The following is a 22,677-nucleotide window of genomic DNA, read 5'->3' on the forward strand; positions in this document are numbered from 1 at the left end:
CCTCACCACTGGAACATACATTTATTGTATCATATTGATTTGTATCTCTGTTCTTCTTTAAGAGGTCTGCATTAGGAAAATATAATGTAGACTATTAATTCTAGGAACTATCATTGAACGAGTATCTTATTTATTCTTCCCCTAAACTATAGGATAAAATGACTTCATGAAAACTCTTGCAGTAAAAAGAAAGAAAGAAAGAGAGAGAGAAAGAAAGCTTGGTGTGGGTGTGTGCGTGTATTTTTGTGACTAACATGTTGGTGATGTTTTATTGAGTTGTGTCCAAAAAACTTGATCTTAGTACTGGAGATTTCAAATTTGTTGTAAGTCAAGGTGTGGTAACTTTGCTTGAAAGGTGTACCTATAACTTTTCCAGTCAGGTTCAGAATTAGTTCACTGATGGATTCAGAACAATATTCGGATAGTCTTGACATAGTTGCTAATAACTGCCTCAACTTTAATAGATGTTTACATATTTGTCTTCTCCCTACCCTGAGGATATGTCCATGCTAAGAAATCTGATGGCTTTTCAACAGATCAAAGCCTGATAAAATCAGTTGTCCAAGCTTGTGAAACAGTAGTACATTCAGGGAATCCATGAATATACACTCAATATAACTACTTTAAAATAGCTTAAAAAAATTTTTTTCTGGTATTGTTGGAGATATAGTAAGCATTTTAAAAAGATTCTTGATGGTAAAAAACTTACAACCAAGCAGGATTGGAGAGACATGTTCCTTTTTTATTAAAGTCAGCATTACAAATAGAATTAAAAAAATACATAAGGGAAATTCTTCTTTTACCTGAAGTCCAAAAAATAAAAGGGTAAGAGAATGTGTACTCTGCTTTGGAGAGGCAATGTGATATGCTTTATCCAATTTGCTATCCTGGAAGCTTCATAATTCCCAAAAGGATTCTTTGCCATTGAGTGACCTCCAATTTGGATGTAGAATACTCTATGATGATGATGATGATTAGACAGTTGTACTTTAATAACCAAATAAGGAAGGAATTTTGTATAAAGTAAGATTAATTAGAAAACACGCTCCATCTTAGTCTTTTTCTAATAGTGAAGTATGCTCATTTTAAAAACAATGAGAACAGGAGCAGGAATAAAGAAGAAATAAATCATTGATATTCTTAATGCATCCACTCCTGATGAAGTAGCTACTATGGACATTTTATTCTATGTCCTCTTTAGAAGAAATGAGAGTTTTCATTTTTTGTTTTTACCACTGTGCTCTATTTGTTATTTTTGGGAGTCATAATGTAGTTTCAGAAATCTCAAGTCAGTGATGGTCTTTAGGGCATTCTGAGATCCTTAGTTTTCTTTCAACTGTGGGATAATTTAACTTTGAGGACAGGGTGAAAAATGAGGGAGAGTTTGGGTAGGAAATTGACACCCTAGGAATGTCCAATAAATATCGAAGACAAGAGCCCACCTCTGATAACCACCTTCTCTTATTTTCTAAAGGGCTTTTCAGTGTGTTGTTGACCTTCATAATAATTTTCACAGAAGGGTTTTCACTTTCCCCAAATAATCAAAAACAGTAAAAGTGGGCTGGGGTTGTGGCTCAGTGGTAGAGTATTCGCCTAGCACGTGTGAGGCCCTGGGTTCGATCTTCAGCATCACATAAAAATAAATAAATAAAGGTATTGTTTCCAACCACAACTAAAAAATAATTATTTAAAAAAATCAGTGAAAGATGAAAATTAGAAAATACAATCTCTATCTTTCATTTCTGAACCAAACTTGCTGGCTAATCCAGCCTACTCTATGCCAGGTTTTTATTTCTATGTTGTTAATTATTTTTATTGTTTTATTCTAGTCCTTCTGGGGGAAGAATTATTTATCCCACATGTCAATATGGCAAGGCATGTGACAAATGAAAGTAAGTGAGAAAATAGGGGTTAAGGGAAAATAGGAGCAAGGAAAAGTAAGACCAAACCACAGGTCAAAGAGGAAAATATATTTGGCTCCGTCTTCAAGCCATCAGAGCCAAGAGAAGGCATGATCCATCATGAGACTTAGTGTCCATTAGAGAAGAAGAAGTCTGCTCCAAGGTGCAGAGCTATTTCTGATACTGAATCCAGAATTGAATTTCTCCCTTAGCAATCCAAAAAGGGTGCTGTGATAGAGAACTACCCCCCACCCCACTACCTCCCTGAAGAAAACATAATGACAGGTTGCCTGGGGGCGTGAGGGCTGTCAGCTCCCCAGCCCTCTTGGGCCATGCAGGGGCAATTCCAGGGCAATTCTGCAAACGTTTCCACTTGGGGGCTGCTGGAAAGGCTGTAGTCTGGGGACACTGTGAGGGTCCCAAAGAGGAAAGAGGCCTTAAATCTTCCCAGGAAGCAGGAGATGCTTTAGGATGAAAAAACTGATAAATGGAACTCTGCTCACTTCTGTTGATCTCTCAATGTATCTACAGGACTCTCTGAGGCCATATCACATAAGGAAGAGTCTTAATTATTTTGTCAGCATGTTCAAGGATAATGTTCGTCATCTCTTGCTACTGCAGGCTGTGAAAATGTCACATGATTCTAACTTTCTACAGCTTGTTTTTAGGTTTTCACCAGACATGTTTCCCACATATGGTCTTGTTAAATATATTGAGTTTGAAGAATTATATGTTTTCTGTATAAATGTCAACCCAAAATGATCACACTGAGATATCTTTGTAGTTCATGCAGCTTGACTATTAAAGTCCGAGGGCCATTTTATGAGTGAAGATTAACAAGGGAGATGGTCTATGGGGTGCCCGGGTCACCTGCTCTTGCCCCTTCTTAAATGATGTGATGCTGTTGCTTGCCTTTGGCGTAACCTGATTCTACATGAGGATGCAGTCAGAGAGAAGGTGCTCTGCAGAGATTCTGGGGAAGCCTGGGTCTGGGTTGTGGTTCTCCCTCTAATTTGCTCGTGGGTTCTAGGAATGAATCAATGACCTCAGTGGGAAACTAAGCAAGCCTTGGGAGGTTTCTCATTCATTTATAAATTTTATCATGATATGCCAGACTGTATCACTTGTGTTTTTTTTTTTCCTTTGCTAATTTGGTAGGTAAAAGATTTTGTTTTTATGTTTTTGTTAAAATAGCATAGTTGTCACCAGAGGCCAGGAAAGGGAGGGGGAAAGGGCCATCACTGATTTAAGATATTAAAGCAATATTGGGATTCTGAAAAATAACAAATAGAGCACACTGGTGAAAACAAAAAATTAAAACTCATATTTCTTTCTAAGATGACATATACCCAAAAGTTAATAATAGTTGCCTTCTATTAATAAGTTGACAGGAGGAATAAATCCTAATGTTCTTTAGCTCAGTAGGGTGACTATAGGTTACAATTTATTAATGTTTATAAAGAACTAGAAGGGAAGGAGTTTAAAGCTTCCTATCATAAAGAAATTATCAACATTTAAGGAGAGGGAAATGCTAATTATCTTGATTTGATCATTACACATTGTGTCAAATTATCTCACTGTACTCCACAAATATGTGCAATTATTACATACCAATTAAAATATTGAATTCAGTTTTGAAAGTTGTTCCCTTTGATCCTGCATAACATTGTACTCTCCATCCTAAGTTTCTTGTGCTCAAGAGCTGTTTTAGGCCAGGTGAATTAGAACAGGACAGTTACAGAGCGTGATATAATTCTCCCAGATTATTATGGGATCAGCCTTGAGCCCTCCTAATACATGGAAGCCTGGGAACATTCCATCTGCATTTGTCCTCAGGTAAAGATGTAAAGGACTGAGCGCCAGACCTCTCCACTGTGGCTGGAGAAGATGCTCTATAGGTAATGGACACCATATTCATAGACTTAAAAACACACAGGTAGCCTCCGCCAGGCCTGGGGAAGCAGGATGATGAGAAAACCAGCAGTGTTTGTGGCAGATGGTCAGCCAGTAGTGAACAAATTCTTTCAGCTATGGATTGTCGGTCCTAAAATGTAAAATGAAGCAAAAACAGCCTAGATGATTTATTTAGGGAATTCTTCATTTGTAAATTTTAGCCAGGTGTATTTTAAATATGTTGAAGCCCTTGAAATAGCATTTTGAATTAAAATTATGGAGATGATGATGAAGATGAATTACTTCCTGTGTAGAGAGTAAGAAATCTGGCATTATTTGTGAAAATAGTTTAATAATAGTCTGTGGTCTTGAAATTGGTTATTTACCTGAGTGGTCACCAAAAGGAAAACCAGAAGGTTAAAATTATGAGCTCCTAGATGGGAGCATGATGATCATATTACTTTAAAATTACTTTTTCTTGGGGTTGGGGGTATAACTCAGACAGGAATGCTTGTCTGTCATATGCAAAGCCCTAGGTTTGGTACCCAGTATACTGAAAATAATAATTACAAATTAACTTTTTCTTCCTCCAGATTTGTTTTGCGACTGTTTCTTTTAGTGAAATAGGATGTTGAATTATTGTTAGGTATTTAATCTGCTCTTGCAGTTTAGAACAGTGGTGAGATAGCTAAAATAGAAAAATCCAAAGAACATGAATTGACTGCTGGATTTCTGAGTATCTTTTAAGTGGTAAAAGTTATAAGTGATGAAAACTCAAGCAAGGGAATGACCTAAAGCATCATTAGAATAGATTACCTTTCGAAATTGAGTGATTTTGTCCTTACCTTACAATTGGAAGAGCAGTGTCAGAAACTTGAGCACAGAAGAATCAACAATGATCTATGCCACATCCATGTCAGGAGAGATTAGCTTGAGGAAGTCAACACAGTACATACATGAAATATTCCAGGAAATGGCCCTTTTAGCCTGCCTTCTCTGCCCTATTGATTCACTTAATCATCCTACCTATAACTTGGGACTCTAGGTTTCTGAATCTAACTATGATTCTTTCAGACACATTTTTATAAGTATTATGGGATTACCAAGAAAATTGCCATAGTAAATAGTCAATACTATGATGTCCTGCTTTATAGACATACTTTTTGTTCCCAGCAATGAGAGTAAGTTTGATCCCCCACCACAGTTTTTAAAAATTCTAGAGCCATTTTGAGTGTACAATTCAGTGTTATTAAGTACATTCACAGTGTTGTGTAACCACCACTGTCTCCCATCTTCAGAACTTTTATTGTCTTGTGAACTTGACTTTCTATTGTACTCACCACTTACTCACCCCTCTTCTTTTAACCTCTGGTAACCACCATTAATCTTCTGTCTATATGATTTTGATTATTCTAAGTACCTCATGTAAGTGAAATCATGTATTTTTCTTTGACTAGCTTATTTCTTTTTTAAAATATTTTTTTTAGTTGTAGATACCTTTATTTTGTTTATTTATTTTTATATTGTGTTGAGGATTGAACTCAGTGCCTCACATGTGCAAGGCAAGCACTCAACCACTGAGCCACAACCTCAGCCCCTAACTAGCTTATTTTACTAAGCATAATATTCTCAAGATTTATCCACATTGCAGCAAGGGACAGAATGCTCTTCCTTTTTAAGGCTGCATAATATTCTATTATATATATGTGTGTGTGTGTGTGTGTGTGTGTGTGTGTGTGTGTGACATTTTGCTTATCCATTCATTTATCAATGGACACTTGAGTTGCTTCTATACTTTAGCTATTGTATACAACAGTTCACAAAATTTATAATTGTGAATTAGGCTGCTGTGAACATGGGTATACAGTATCTCTTCAAGACCTTGCATTCTGTTCTTTTGGGTATATACTTAGAGTGGAATTGCCAGATTATATGATAATCCATTTTTTATTTTTGAGGAACTGCCTTATTGTTTTCTAGAGCAACTGATAACGTTTTATATTCCCACCAACAGTTCACACAATTTCCAGTTTTTCTACCTCCTTGCCAGCACTTGTTATTTTCTGTTTTTTTGATAGCAGAATTCCTAATGGGTTTGAGTAATTGCAGTTTTGGTATGCAGTGCCCTAATGATTAATGAGGGTGAATGTCTTTTCACATGCTTATCAGTCGTTTGCATATCTTCTTTGGAGTCCTCTGCCCATTTTGAAATGTTTTTGTTGCTGTTGGGTTTTAGGAGTTCTCTGGATATTCTGAATAGTAATCCTTTATTAGATATTTGATTTGCAAATATTTTCTCTCATTTTGTGGGTTGCCTTTTTGCTCAGTCAATAGTGTCTTTTAAGGCACATAAGTGTTTAATTTTCACAAAATCCAATTTGTCTATTTTTTCTTTTGTTGCCTGAGCCTTTGGTGTCATAGCCAAGAAATCATTGCAACTCTAGTAAACCAAGTTCATTTTTTTTTTTTACAATTTAATTTTACCTTCTAACTGAGGTAGATATGTAATTTTTCCTATGAAGCCTAGTGAATGAAAATTTAGTTTCAAGTTCTGACAACTATAATTAATCTTAACTTCGGATGAAATTCTATATTTATTTTAATACAAAAGTCTTTTAGGAAGAAACACTGCCATCTCCTTAAGATATATTGAAAGGCAAATATAAGCTTTATTGGCTATCTTCCCCTTTGAGGACTTTGTAGATAACAGAAGCTCTACCTTACGAAGTTAAAAAGAAAGACAGTAAATTCCAAGTAAAGGTAGTATAGAAGTATTAGCTGTTAGTTTTCATATATCATATGATTGAATCCTACTTCACAATGATCAAATGGAAATGCAATTAAAAAACAAGCTAGAGTTGAAATTTATTTTATGTGACTATCATGATTCAATTTAAACAGCAATTTATGGGGTGTTTTAGTCAACTTTTTTTGCTGCTGTGACTAAAAGACCTGACAAGCACAATTTTAGAGGAGGAAGAGTTTATTTGGGGGCTCATAGTTTCAGAAGTCTCAGTCCCTAGACAGCCAGCTCTGTTCTTCAGGGCTCGAGGTGAGGCAGGACATCATGGCAGAAGAGTGTGGCCGAGGGAAGAGGCTCACATGCTCACATAATGATAAGGAAGGAGAGAGAGAGAGAGAGAGAGAGAGAGAGAGAGAGAGAGAGAGCGCGCTCTGATCAACAAGGACAAAATATATACCCCAAAGGCACGCCCCACAATGACCCACCTACTCCAAATGCCTTACTTGCTTATAGTTACTACTCAGTTAATCTCTATCAGGGGTATTAATTCAATGATTAAGGCTCGCATAACCCAATCATTTTACCTCCAAACCTTTTTGCATCATTTCACACATAAGCTTTTGGGGGACACCTAATATCTAAACCATAACATGGGGTCAGTGCTGAAATGGTAATCCACACTTGCCATCCCCATTTCCTTTTAAATTTTTTATTACCTTACTTTTCTCCTTATAAAATACCATGTAAACTATTAATTTCTTTTGTTTATTGTCTCTTTTCCCTCCTTGGAACATAAGCTACAAGAGGACAGGGACTTCTGTCCATTTTTCCCATTGCTATAGCTCTAGTGCCCAGAAATGTGCCAGGCATATAGTAGATGCCCAATCAATACAGATAGATACTATAGAATACTATAATTAAAATCAGCCACTAAAATGAGAGATGCATTTGGGATATTTTAAATTTAATATATTTTAATTTTGATATTCCCACGTAAAATAAAGCATACAAATCCAAAGTTCATAGGTCAACAAATTTTTGTATAAATAACACCCAAGTAAAAATTAGATTCTTTTCATCGCCCTAGAAGATCCCTCATGCCCTACCCACACCACCCCCTCCTTGACAGATGCAATCATTCTTCTGATTTATATCACCTATAGATTGCTTTTGGGCTTCATATAAATGGAATTTTTCTGTTCATATGTTTTGGTCAGGCTCTGAGATCCAGCTGCACCCGTGTGGTGTTCTACTGTATGATAAGATGATCATCTGTTCATCAACTCCCCTGTTGATGGACATCTGGGTTATTTCCCTGTTTTGCCATTATGAAAAATAAGTTTCTATGACTATTTTTGTGGACATAATTTTCAATTTGTCCAGAATAAAAGCTAGAAGTAGAATTAACTCAGTCATAGGATAGAATGTATACCTGATTCTTAGAAACTGCCAAAATGTTTTCTAAAATGGTTGAACTAATTTATATTCCACCAGCAATTGTTACTTATTCTGGTGAATATAAGGAGGGCTGCCTACCTGTCTTCCTTCCTCCCCGACCCCTACCCATTCTTTTAGGAAATATAGTAATAACTGTAGGTATGTAGTAGGATTTCCTTGGTTTCAGTTTGCATTCCTCTGATGAGTGGGATGTTGAACATCTTTTTCTTGCTTATTGGACAGTTGGGTGTCTTCTTGTGAAATACCTATTGAAGTCTTCGGCTAATTTTAGTTGTACATTGAGTTATTGTTTCATTTACATTCTTTATTTGGGATGTAAGCCCTTTTTTCAGATATATGCATTGCAAATATCTTTTTTGCCAGTATATGATTTGCTGGGTCTTTTTTTCTAACATCTTTCAATAATGAGTCATTCTTAATTTTAATGAAGTCAAATTTATTGAGTTTTTTTAAAAGCCTATTGCTTTTTGTGTCCTGTTTTAGAAAACTTTGCCTATCTTGAAATGATTTTAAAGTCATGTTAAAGCAATTAGCCTGATAAAATAAGGTTGCATTAGATGCTCTCATGTGGAAGAAAAAAGAGGTATGTTTAAATAACTGCAAAATTGAAACATTCTTCCTTTATTAAGGATAAGAGGAAAGGATAAGCCTCTTTTTCTACAACCTTTCGCATATATAGTTTTTAAAATTTTTTAAAAGTGAAACTGTGTCTTTCTCAATGTTAAGAGAGAATGTGGTCTGTTGGCTACAGGAAGGAATAATGATTTGAGAGGTTAACAGGTCATTTAAGTTTGAGGTAGAAACTTTGCCCCCTTTCCTCCTTCTTAAATTGCTGCGCATTATGTCTCTCATCTGCCTTTGTGAGCTTTTTCTTCTAAGTTCTTGTTATAGAGTTTTCCCAATAAGATAACTCAACAGCCAAAGCAAGTAGCAGCTGTAGTCTTATAAATCAAAGTGCATTGAATATTTGAATGTAGCACCTGTTGAGTTCTTGTAATAGACTGGAAAACGTGAACATTGGAGTTATGTTAAAGCAGTTTTTCAAACTGCGGATTTTTATTTTTTATTTTTAAGGGGTGTGGTAAGGAAGCTGCCTTGAAATTGTGCCAGTGCCCTTTCTGGAATACATATTTCTCCTTTTAATGTGTTGTCAAGTGAATTATCTGCTATGAAGAGATTTTTGAACAGTCAGATGGTGAAAGCTGTTTTCCTAGGCAATATTTTATTTTTATTTATTATGTTCAGGTACATAAAAAGAACTAGAACATAAAAGAACTAGCCCATTAGCATTTTTCTTCTTTTTAGTCACTTTTCCTCCTGTATTCAAGTATTCAGGTACATGTAGTGCCAATAAATTTTTGGCTAGTTATTGTTGGTTTTCCATTTCTGTCATTGGTTTTCCTTCATGTCTTTGTTTTTCACTTTGCCCTGTTTAATTTGCTCTTCTTGCTTTAGTTTCTGAAGATAAAAGTTTAGCTCGTTTATTTTAGATCTGTGTTCTTTTGCAAGCATTTAAAGATATAAATGTCCCTCTGAGTAACGGACACATCCAGCGTCAGCCCTGTAACCCTGTTTTGCAAGCTCTTCTTGAACTACCTGGCTTCACGCACCCTTTCCACAGTTGTTCTGCAACCCATATCTGTCCCCAGCTTCTTCATATAAATTCCTAAATGCAGCACTGAGTCTTTTCCTCAAAGGCTTCACGGCAACTTCAAACTAGAAATGTCCCAAGATGAGACCTCTTCTCTCTCCAGTATCTATTCTCCCTCAGCCCCACCCAAATGTCATCCTTTCTGTTGTAGTTAATGGCGCTGCCATCTTTTGCTCATTCCCTAAGCCATAATATTGTTCCCAACTCTGTTTTTTTTTCTCTCTAGGGATTGCCCTGCTGATTCCAGTGAATTAACATTTTTTTCCCCCAAATTTTCTGCTTCTGTCCGTTCTGCCACCACCTAGAATGTAGGACACCGTCTCTTACCTGTCTCACCCCATGATGTTTTAAGCTGTCCATTGCCCTCATGGCTCCCCAGGCTTTACTTTTCTCTCTCTTTAATCCAGCCAGTGAGTCTGATCACATCTCTTTTTGACCTTTCCATTTTTCAGTGACTCTCAGATCGTTTACACAGTCTAGATTGCTTCCCATGTTCTATTCGTCACCCTCATCTTCTTTCACACAGGATGCATACCTTGTCTTCTAGCCACATGCAGAACTTAATGTTGCAGATTCATTATTGCCTGAGGGACTTAGCATCCCTTACATTCATTGCTGCTTTTATCCAGAATATAATTTTGCAGCCATTACATTCATTCTTTATTCTTAAAATAGGGGACTTGGCCATTTATCTCTTCTAGACATCCCCCTCCTTTTTTTTTTTTCCTTGGTTATTGGGGATTGAACATAGGGGCTCTCTACATCCCCAGCCCTTTTACTTTTCATTTTGAGTCAGGGTCTTGCTGAGTTGCTTATGGCCTTGCTAAATTGCTGAGCCTGGCCTTGAACTTGTGATCTTCCTGTCTTACCCTCAGGGGTTGCTGAGATTAAAGGTGTGTGCCACCATGCCCAGTCATCCCCTCTGACTGGCTTGGAGGCCACCCTCTGTGCCTTATGGAATTTAGTGCCTAAGCTCCTGGTAGCACTTGACATTCTTTTTGAACATTTCTTGTCTCCTTGTCTCCTTTTCCCTTGCATGGGGGAACCCATGAAGGGCAGCAGCTGTCTTATTCATCTTTGTCCTAAGTGCATACACTATTTCTGGTACAAAGTAGATGCTGGTTTTATTGACTGAATTGAGGTATGCTGACTTCAGTTAAGCATTGATTTTTTAATTTTAGCCAAAATCTACATCTTCGTGTTCTGGTATAAACTCATACTCTATTTCTTAAACAGAAACTGTATAAACAAAAGACAATTTGAATTCTAAAGGGGATACATAGAAGGTGAGCGAGGACACACTGGTCTCAAACAATGAGTGAGATTCATGGAGAACCACTGGGCTGGATATGGGAGGAGCATGGGGCAGAGTTAGGGGGAGCAAAATGAAAGTGTAGATTAGTGGAAAGAAACATGATGGGTGGGTGGGGATGTGGCTCAAGCGGTAGAGTGCTCACCTGGCATGCGTGTGGCCAGGGTGCGATCCTCAGCACCACATACAAACAAAGATGTTGTGTCCGCCGAAAACTGAAAAATAAATATTAAAATAAATTCTCTCTCTCTCTCTCTCTTAAAAAAAAAAAAAAAGAAAAAAAGAAACTTGATGGGCAAGATTGTGTGTGCCTGGAGACGAGAACTCATTGATGGTCATTTTGTGAGGTTACAAAATAGATAGTGATGGATGAGGAGCTTGGATTCTGCCTTCCTATCCTAGCTCTCCCCACTCTATGCTTTGGTGTGAACTTGAACCATTCAGTTAAGTTACAAGCTTCCCATCTGTAGAATGAAATTAACACATGCCTTGTGGGATTGCATAAATGAGAGAGAGAGAAGAGGAGGGAAGGGAAGGGGAGGGGAGGGAAGGGAAGGGGAGGGGAGGGCAGGGGGAGGAGAGAAGGAGAAGGAAGGAGGAGGAGAGAGAGAGAGAGAAGAGGAAGAGGAGGAGGAGGAGGAGAAGGAAGAAGAAGAAGAAGAAGAGTGAAGATGTCTCTAGACCACACGAAGTGTTCCATGATGGTGGCTGCTACTTGGGTGTCCCTCCTCGTACATGCAGCTGTTCTTCCCACTGGGCTGCCCTCTTGGTCACTTTCCTCCCTTGTTCATGTGTCCAGGCAAGTCTTTATCTTCTACACCCCTCTCATGGGAACACGAGTTGAACTAATTACGAAGCACTGTGCGTAACTCTTGTGGCACTTGTGACTCAACACAGAATGTCCATTGATTGGTATTGTTCACCTTTCACTCCCATAACCCCAAGAAAAATGAGGGCGGAATTCATCTTAAATATCTCTATGTATCTACTCAGATCATCTGTCTCCACCCCTAAATTAGAGCATTGCTTGACTGCAGTTGGCATTCAAATACATTAAGCAAGTGAATTTGTCATTTCTGTAACTGGTCAGAACAAAATGGTTTCCTAGGGCTCCAAAGCCCAGAACCACATTATGTGATGAGTTCTGTTTTTTCTTAATGGAATAAATCACTCTGCAACCTCATGTATTCTGAGGAGACTACGGTATTGAATGACTTGGTGTTTTTATGAAGTTTCTCATTGAGTGAAATATATATCATGGGAAGAACATTACAAATGCAAAATTTATCTAAAATTAATCTGACTAAAATCAAACAAATGTTTTTGCTAAACAGAAAAGAATAATAAAAATTCCCTCTTAGATGTTATGAAGAAATCTTAGAGGTTCATATAACATAAATTTTATTTTCTTGTTCTAAAGAACAGTGGGACAGTTAGAAAGTTCCTAGGTAGTTATATAAAATGTTAATTTCAAATTGCTTTTCCAAAAATTAAACAAACTAAAATTTTGATTTATTTTTTCTAAATAGTATCCTTCCTTCTTGTTAAAAGTAGCAGGCATATTTAGATTTTGACAAGTAACAAACAAATATTTTTTTAGGTGAATCCAGTATTTGTTTTCTAGATCAACCTACCTTGTTAATTAAAAGGTATTTAAAAAATACTTTTTAGGGGCTGGGGATGTGGCTCAAGCAGTAGCCTAGCATGTGCTGGGTGCTGGGCTCGATCCTCAGCACCACATAAAAATAAAATAAAGATGTGTGTCCAAAATATTAAAAAAATTCTCTCTGTCTCTCTCTCTCTCTCTTTGAAAAAAAAATACTTTTTAGGGGCTGGGATTATGGCTCAGTGCTCTTGCACGTTCAAGGCCCTAGGTTTGAACCTCAGCACCACATAAAAATAAATAGATAAATAAAATAAAGTTATTAAAAAATACTTTTTAGAGAGAATTTTAGAGAGTTTTTTCCCATTAAAAAATGGCACAGAGGGCTCAGTGGTAGAATGCTTGCCTTGCATGTGTGAGGCATTGGGTTTGATTTTCAGCACCGCATATAAATTAATAAATAAAATAAAGGTCTATTGACCACCAAAAATTTTTTTTTTAAAAAACTTGACACAGAAATTGTACATTTTTGGAGGGTACATCAATTCATGTATAGCATGTGTGATGATAAGATTGGGGCAATTGGCATATTATAGAAGGAAATTTGAAGTTTAGTTTCTGTTTGAAGGTCTTTGACTAAAAGGTTAAAATGATTAGTTTTGCAATCTAAAAAGCATGAAAAGTCACAAGAGAAAAATTGGAGGATTCAGCATGTAAGGAAAAGAAATCACTCCTAATACCTTGCTACCCAGTACCAGTGTGGGCCTTACCTCTTTCTGGTATTTAATCTACCTGAAATAACATTAGTTCAAAACTGGAGGAGAGGGCATCATGATTTATAGCCTGCTTTGATTGTCTAATATATCTCGAATATTTTCCCAGGTTACGACATAACCATTTGTAACAGTTTAAATAGCTCCATATTGGTCTCATGCAGACAAACATAATTGAAAGCATTCTCTCAGAATAATAACAGTAAAAGTATGTTATGAACAATATTGTAAAAATAAAAAATCCTTATAATTTTCATAATATAAATCTGTAAGCAAAGAATGTTGATCTTTTCACAGAATGAATTTTTACTTTAGTTTTCTCTATTGTTTGTCCCATTTCTTTTTTTTTTTTGGTGGGGGGCGGGTACTGGGGCTTGAACTCAGGGGCACTCAACCACTGAGCCACATCCCCAGCCCTATTTTGTATTTTATTTAGAGACAGAGTCTCACTGAGTTGCTTAGCCTGTAGCTTTTGCTGAGGTTGGCTTTGAACTCATAATCCTCCTGCCTTAACCTCCCCGCTGCTAGGATTACAGGCTGTGCCACAGCACCTGGCTGTCTTTTCTTTCTTTTTATATTTATTTTTTAGTTGTAGTTGGGCACAATACCCTTATTTTATTTATTTATTTATTTATTTGTTTGTTTTTATGTGGTGCTGAGGATCGAACCCAGGGCCTCACGCGTGCTAGGTGAGTGCTCTACTGCTGAGCCACAACCTCAACCCTGTCCCATTTCTTTTTAATGGTTTTCTTTCTCATCTCTATTTTTCTACTTTTTACTCTTCTTTGTGTTTAATTTTCTCTTCCTTTTCTAGTTTTTTTTTATTTTTAAGAAAGCCCACTTATTTTGGACCTTTCTTTTTTTCTAACTTAAGTATTTAGACCATCAATTTCTCTCTTAATCAGCACCACACAAAATTTGGTGTGGTGCTGATTAAGGTGTGATTTCTTACAAGGTTCCTTTTCCAATTTGTTTGCAGGTTCTTTATTTATTTTTTATTAGTTGAAAATATTCCCTGTTTTCCTTTTTGATTTCTTCTTTTACTCTACAGTTTAGAAATGCATTGTCTGATTTTCATTTGTCTCTGGATTTTCAAAAAAGCTTTCCTTAATTGATTTCTAATTGTAGTCAGAGAATATATTTTACATCATTTCAATCCTTTTAAATGCATTCGGACTTATTTGATATAGAAGATAGTGTTGTGTAATACAGGTTTAACTTGTTGAGTGGTGCATATGTATCTTTATTTGTGGGGTAGCTTGTACTGTAAGTGTCAAGCTGTATCCAGTTGCTTTATGTATTCATGTCTTGTTTGTTGCTATTGATTTTTTTCTCCTTGTATTACTTACTGAGAAAGAAGAACAGTATTGAAGTCTCCAGTTATAGCTGTGGCTTTGTGTATCTCTACTTGTGGATCTATTAGTTTTTCTTCATGTATTTGTTAATAGATGCCAAAATATTTGGGGTTGTTAGTTCCTTTTGGTAACACCTTTATCATTATGAAATGTACCGTTTTACTGTGGTAATATTTCTTATTCTAAAATTTAACTCCTCTGATGTTGCTTTATTTTCCAGCATTCTTTTGGTAGCTTGTGTGGTATTTTATAATTTTATTTTACTTTTAACTGATCCATATTTTATATTTAAGGTGGGTTTCTTGTAGATAGCTTGGGTCATACTTTTTAAAATCCAATCTGACAGTCTCTGCCTTTATTTGGCATATTTGGACTGTTTATTATTAATGTTGTGTTATTAGTGTGGTTGGACTTAAATTACCATCTTACTGCTTGATTTTCCACTTGTCTGGTCTGTCCTTTTACCCTTTCTTTTTTTCTTGTCTTTTAAAAAGAACTAATTGTATATTTTAGGTGTCCTTTTTCTCTCCACCCTAGGTTTATTAACTGTAGCTTTTGCTGTTTTTTGTTCCTGCTTTCTTTTTTTGTGGTTGTTCCAGGATTTCCTATGTGCATCTCTTCATTTGTTTCTCTATGCCTTTATATACAGTATATCCAATTTAATGAATAGACATAGGATCTTATATTATTATAAGAAACTTATTATAGTAATTTTTTATTCACTCCTCTTTTTTCTTTGCCCTATTTTTCTTATTTTCAGGTACTTTATAAGTTTCATAGTATACTATCATATTAGCTTATCTTTTTAAATAAAATTTAAAAAATTTTTAAAGGAAATGTCTCATTTACTTACATATTTCGTATTGTAGGTATTCTTTATGGAGTGTATGTGCTCTAAGTTTCTATCTGATATTCTTTTCCTTCAGCCTGAAGCATTTCCATTAATTTCTCTTATAGTTCTCCTGTCAGCATTTGTGTGAAATGCAATCTTTACTTCACCTTAATTTTTGAAAGATATTATTATTGCTTGGTATAGAATTCTAAATGGACAACATTTTCACAGTGTGTTAGAGATGTTGTTCCATTGTCTTACATAGATTTTGGTAATTCTGATATAGTTCTTTTTATATTTGAAATCATTACAATTTTATTTTACATTTTAAAATTATTCCTCATATGTTTGAGTCATAAAATCTAAGTCATGAATATGAATACAAAGATGAATATAGGTGCTTTCACAACTGACGAAATCTGTAACAATATATATTTTCAAATCAAATTTCCTGTTTTTTACAATATAGTGAAAAACTAAGTTCATAAAAAGATCACATAGGAAAATATAATAGTAAATGACTTCAGTGTTCTCTTTACAAATATATGGCTCTGAAGGTAGGTTAAAGTGTTCACTTCACTTGAAAAAATCCAGGCCCTACACGGCATATAGATTTAAATTAAGTGTAGTCTTCCTTCTGTTAACAGTTTACTCAGTGTGACTCAGAAGGTCCAGGAAGAGGCATCACTTAAGAAACTCTCCAGGTTAGAATCACAACCAAAATATGAAAGCCTGGTTGAAGAAGCATGGAAACGCCTTGACACAATGAGTACAGCCAGATTCTGCAAGGTGGCACCACTCCTCCTCTTCACTAAGCTCCTCAGTGACCTTGGGCTAAGTAGGACCTTCCTGATCAGAGACAAGTCATTATTGCTCAGGACACTGGGTCTCTGGAGTGGATTTGGAAGACACACACAGAATAGGGTGTGATTTCTTACAAGGTCCCTTTTCCAATTTGCTTGCAGGTTCTTTCCCTTCTGTTTGAAGCCTTGACTCCAGCCCCTAACCTGAGAGAGCTGGGCGTGTTCCCGCTATTTTCACTTAAGGCTTCTTCAGAGTCAGCTGGGCTGGCTGCGAGCATCACACAGTTCTTCTTCTTTGGCTGCATATCTATGGGCAGAATTTTTGTGAGGAGAGACAGGGACCACAGGAGTGTTTGCAGATGCTGATTTTTCTAACTGCAAGTCACCTTCTGAATGGTTAGGACAGGACCGTGTCTTCTCCTTCTGGGGTGCGAATGTACAAATTCCTTCCCTGACAGCACGGCGGGCACATTCATCTCAGGGGTGGTTACGTCCAGAGGTGGCACCTTCCACCTACTTTTGAGGACAGGCACTGCAGTTTTCTCTTCAGGTCCATACTTCAGCTTTAATTCATCTAGCTTAGCTCTTAGTTTCCTATGGTCACTTTCTGAAAGGTGAAGGCATCTTTCATTTGCAAAAAGATTTTTTCAAGTGAACACTTTAACCTACCTTCAGAGCCATATATTTGTAAAGAGAACACTGATACTTAATACTTAATATCCAGGGTCCGTTTTCAATCCCTGTATGGACAGTTCGCCTTTGCTGCTTTCATTTTCTTGATCTAAGTTCTCAAGTTTTGCTGAAGTAAAGCTGTATTAATAGATGTTATCTTTCAGAGCACCAGAGGGGGCTGAAGGCTTTGAATCAGTATTTTCCTATAAATTCATAAATTTCTCCAGATTTTTAATTTGACCTAAAAGATGTTTTGTTTCATCGTTCTTCTGCTCCAGCATGGTAAACAACTGTTCCTGCGGCTCACATTCAGTTTGAGGTTTTTCATCTGTAGCAATCTGTAACTTCATTCTTTGCATTTGCTCTCTATTAAATGAATTTTGCTTTCTCTAGTGACTGATACTTGACTTTCATGCTGATATGGCTGGCGTTCCATTGCTGCCCTTCCATCTTCTAATGCAAACAAAGAGTTGCCCTTACTATTGAGATCCAAGGCTTGCTGAAGGGCCTGGCCCAACTGTACCTAGAGATCTTGATTTGGTACATGAGCTTTCTCTAAGGCATTATAGTAAGAAACTGCTTCTTTCTCTTGCTCTAATTTATGAGAGAGGAGTTCCTTCTGGTGGTCTACTTTGGGCTTCAACTGCTTTTCACTAAGCCTTGCTTCATCTAACTCTGCTTTCAGTTTTTCTTTCTTGTTTTCTAGTTCTTTCACTTCCTGCCCATGGCTTCTGCTTAGCTGCTCTTCTAATTGTTCTAGCTGGATTTTTTTGTTTTTGTTCAATAGCTTCACAGTCACCGCTCAAACTTTCTAACGTGACTCTTGAGCTCAACTTCTCTCTGAAGAGTATATTTTTCTTGTTCATAATTCTCACTCATGGTCATCATTTCATGACGACATTTATCTAATTGATTTTGCAATTCATCTTGGGTCTCTAGTAGTTGTAAACCATACTATACAGCTTTTAATCGCTGTTTATCCACCTCTTTGAGCTTACTTGGAAGATCTGCAATATCTGCCTCCATGTGCTTTTCCTGTTTTTGGCTTACTGTAACTCCTTTCCCCAGCTGCAGTGCCTGGTGGCAAGAGTTGAGTGCTCCGGAAGTCTGGATCCCTGATGTTAACCCCACCCTACCACAGAGTCCTCCTCCCATTCATTTACTTAGTCCTCCTGCAAGCGCCAGGGCTTTTTGAATGCAGTTCCCCTGATATAGCTCATTCCCCCCACTTTTTTTTTGGTACCTAGGATTGAACTCAGGGGCACTTGACCACTGAGCCACATCCACAAGCCTATTTTGTATTTCATAAGGGACAGGGTCTCACTGAATTGCTTAGTGCCTAGCTTTTGTTGAAGTTGGCTTTGAACTTGAGATCCTCCTGCCTGGGATTACAGGCGTGTGCCACTGCGCCTGGCCAATACATTATTATTAACTATATTCACCATGTTGTGCAATAGACCACTAAAATTTATTCCTCCTAACTGAGAAGTCGATATAGTTCTTCTCTTTGTTCCTCAGTGTGTAATATGTCTTCTCTAGTTACTATTAAGATACTTTTATTTACTGCTGGTTTTGCCCATTGGAATATGATGTGACTTGATGTGTTTATATATTTTTAAAAATATTTTTTAGTTGTAGATGAACACACTATCTTTATTTATTTATTTTTACGTGGTTCTGAGGATGGAACCCAGTACCTCACATGTGCAAGGCAAGCGCTCTACCACTGAGCTACAGCCCTAGCCCAATGTGTTTATATTTATCCTGTTAGGTGTTCAATGAATTTCTAGACATTTGAATTTGTAGTTTTCCTCATATCTGGAAACATTTTCCCATGTTACTTCTAAAATATTCATGTACTGTCCCCGCACCTTATATTTTCCTTATAATTCCAATAATATATACATTAGATCCCCTTTGAGATCATCTCATAGGTCCTTGGTACTTATTTTATATTTTTCCCCCATGTTTTTTTTTAATTATTTTTTAGTTGTAGTTGGACACAATACATTTATTTATTTATTTGTTTGTTTGTTTATTTTTTATGTGGTGCTGAGGCCCGAACCCAGGGCCAAACATATGCTAGGCGAGCGCTCTACTGCTGAGCCACAATCCCAGCCCCCTCCCCATGTTTTATTTTGGATAATTCCTATGGTTATGTTTTTCGAATTCACAAATCATTTTCTTTGCAGTGTGTAATCTACAATTAATTGTATCTAGTGTCATTTTCATTTTAGATATTCTAGTTTTCTTTCTAGAAATTTTGTTTCTTACATGTATCTCACCTATTTCTTCCTTACTATGTTCTTTTTTCTCCAACTCCTTGACCATATTGAATTAGCCTTTATTAGCTATTTTTATGTCCTTTTTGTGGTAATTTCACATGTCTTTCACTTATAAACCTATGTCTGTTGTAGAATTCTCTCCTAATTATGGATCATATGTTTCATATAGATTTTCTACTTCTTTCCATGTCTAGTGACTTCTGATTGAATACTAGCCATTGTAAATTGAGTGCTGGATTTTGTTGATTTCTAATAGACGTCTTGGACTTTGTTTTGACCTAGGTACCTGTAGATTAGTTGCAGCTAGTTCTTAAGCTATAATACAGTGGGTCTAGAGTAGCCTTCCATTTAGATCCATTTGTAGCTCCATAGCTAAGGTGTGATTCCAAATGTATTCAAGGAGGTCTCTCTGCTCTGATTCATGGGAATTTCCTGGCTTTGTGTGATCCATAAAAATTGTTCCCTGGATAGTATCTTGATAATTATTCGATCCCTGGCCTTGAGGAATATGCTGTATATATGTGGAGATTGAAATTTAGCCAAAAAATGCAAGTAAACCTCTATAAAAATTCTGGAACTTCTGTTTTCATCGCTTCTTCATCTCCAGTTCTCTACTTTGTAAATCCTCAGCATTTTGGTCTCCCTAAATGGAGATCTCTGTCTCTTTAATTTAGCAATACTGCGAGGCTTTTGTTTAGGTCCCTCTTCTATTGAACTTAGCCAAGAAACTGTTTTCAGATGGAAGGATGGTGTGCTCATAATTCTTATTTTGTTTCTTTTCTCTCAGAGATAACTTTCCTACACTGCCTATTGTTTGGTGTGCGAAAATTTGTTGTTTTCAAATATTTTGTCCAGCTTTTGTTATAGTGGAAGGACTAGTTGGGACCTCCTTATATCTTCATAATCAGAAACTGAAATCCCAATTAATGTCTTTTAAACTTTGTCACTTTGTGGGTTAAGATAACCTCATTTTAATTTACATTTCCTGGTTACTGATGTATATTTTTTTTTCCCTTTTGAATTAGGTTAGACTTTCTGGACTCATCCTGGTACAGTTTGATGGGTCCAGTTGCTTGGATATCATCTAACTTGGGTTGTTTACACAGTCGTGGAAAATCACTCCATACCCAAAACACAGGTATCATGTTGTGCTTCGTTTTCAAAATCTCAACATAAAGTTTAAATCTTGGAGAGGTATCCCTTTCTGTAAGCAAATCTATTCCTCAAGAATTTAAAGAAGTTCACGAGTTTTAGTTAGAGAACTTAGAGGCAGTATTTCACAATGTAGCTCAAATGTCAGCCACATGAGAGGCTTTTGTGACATAGGAATAGAAAATATACGTTTCCCTCTGGCATCTTCCTCTCCGTCAAGGGCTACCTGTACAATAAGTAGGTGCTATATTCAATTCTTTAGGTGTAAGTTTCATCTCAATCTTTACTTCATCAAAATAATTCTATAATTTTATATTTGTGTTTTGCTTTCCTTATACATTTGTGACTGAGTTTTGTATCCACAGGCTATTATGTTTTGTGTAAGTCATATGCCAATATAATGTGCTTGAGAAAGGTGCCATTAAAGATTGATATCCTATTTAAGTTTATATTGAGTATTTGGTTGTAATTTATTGGCTTCAAGAGCATTTATAGACACAGATGTATTTAAGATACACTACTTTAAGTTGTTTTAGATGTTTTATAGTTCCAGGAAGATTTCAAATATTTAAAACAGCAAATATCTTCTTTGGCTTGATCAATAGATATGAATTAGGTATGTAAAACTGATGTTCAAAAATGTAGTCTTGATAAATTAAGCATTTCGTTTAGAAAATTTTGAATTTAAAACATCAGGTCCCTTAGGAAGGTATTATATGAACTTTTTTTTAGTGATTTAAAATCATTTTGTGAACATAAAGTGATTACATTGGGTCTAATTAGGGTTCTCTTTGTGGTTAAGGTTTTAGGGCCATGAACTGCCTCTAGCTTATGGCCCAAGGGTAGCTGTGTTTGGCAAGCTTGTGTGTTTACTATTCAGTGACTATTTTTACTGTGAACTGTCATTTACAACTAGTGTGCCTCCCTGTAGCATTTTTTTCCCATCTATTTGCCCTGTTTATTCGTCTTACTAGAAACTAGAGTAAACTTAATACAGTGGTTCCTCCTTATCCATGGGGGATACAATTTAAGACCTCCAGTGGATTCCTGAAACTGCAATATATAATATGTTTTTTTCCATTTATACAGACCTATGATAAGATTTAATTCACAAATCGGGCTCAATAAGGGATTAACAACAATAACAATAAAATAGAACAATTACAATAGTTTATTATAATAAAAGTTATTTAAGAATTTTGAATTGTTTATTGATGATATTTTTCATACAGTATTTTTAAACCATGGGTGACCACATATAACTGAAACCATGGAAAATGAAACCATGGAAAAGGGGGGCTGTTGCATGCGCTTACCTGTAAAGAGACACTAATATTCTAGAAGAAAAAGGTTTTGATTTTGGTGAAAACATTTCCAACATCAACTTGGATTTTTCTACAGGGTTTTTAATGCCTAAATCACAGATGAGTAGGGAGTTTGCCAAGGCTGTTACAGCTTGGTGAGGTACAGGCACTTAGCTTTAGGATGCAGTGAATTGGGTTCATTCAGCTTTAGCTTCTCTGTCAGGGTTTCCTTAAGCTGGTATTGAAATTGTTTCCTCCTTTAGATAAAAAATGTAGGTTTGAGGAGTGGGGAGGCCTCTGGAAGGAAGAGATGGACTGACTTATAGTTGACATGTGAGAAGCAGATGAAGGGTAAGATAATTATTAATAATGAATTTGTAAGCCAGGCCTGGTCACACACACCTGTAATTTCAGCTGTTCGGTAGACTGAGGCACAAGGATTGCAAGTTTGAGGCAGCTAGGGCAATTTAACCAGACCCTGTCTCAAAATAAGAAATAAAAGGACTGGGTATGTAGCCCAGTGGAGAGCATCCTAGGTTCAGTCCCCAGTATGACACACACACACACACACACACACACAGACACACACACACTTTGTAACTGCTACACTAGTGCAGATGAATAGAAATATAATGTGAGCATATTTTAAATTTGGTAATATGTTTTATTTAACTCAATATATCTCCAATGTTATTTTATACTGCACTCAATATAAAACTTATTAAGTCATTTTACATTTTTATGTTGTCTTCAAAGTCTAGTGTGTATATTCTACATTTACAACATACTTAAATTTAGATTAGCCACATTCTACATGCTTAATAGCCACTAGTGGTTAGTGGCTACCATATTAAATAGTATAGTGTTAGTCTCTTACATAAAGTGATCAGTTTTTAAAATCTGATCAGCTTTATTCTTAATATTCAAAATCTACATATCA

At 36.3% G+C, this 22,677-nt stretch overlaps 1 protein-coding gene and 1 pseudogene across 2 annotated transcripts in view; one reads left to right on the plus strand and one right to left on the minus strand.

Moving 5' to 3' along the window:
* The window catches only part of LOC143411875 (phospholipid-transporting ATPase IB), a 606,876-nt gene that overhangs the window by 56,998 nt on the left and 527,201 nt on the right, over positions 1-22,677 (plus strand). The window lies entirely within an intron of this gene.
* On the minus strand, positions 16,389-18,022 carry LOC143411782 (protein Spindly pseudogene; annotated as a pseudogene).

This window comes from Callospermophilus lateralis, chromosome 12, assembly GCF_048772815.1.
Source record: "Callospermophilus lateralis isolate mCalLat2 chromosome 12, mCalLat2.hap1, whole genome shotgun sequence".
Taxonomy (NCBI): Eukaryota; Metazoa; Chordata; class Mammalia; order Rodentia; family Sciuridae; genus Callospermophilus; species Callospermophilus lateralis.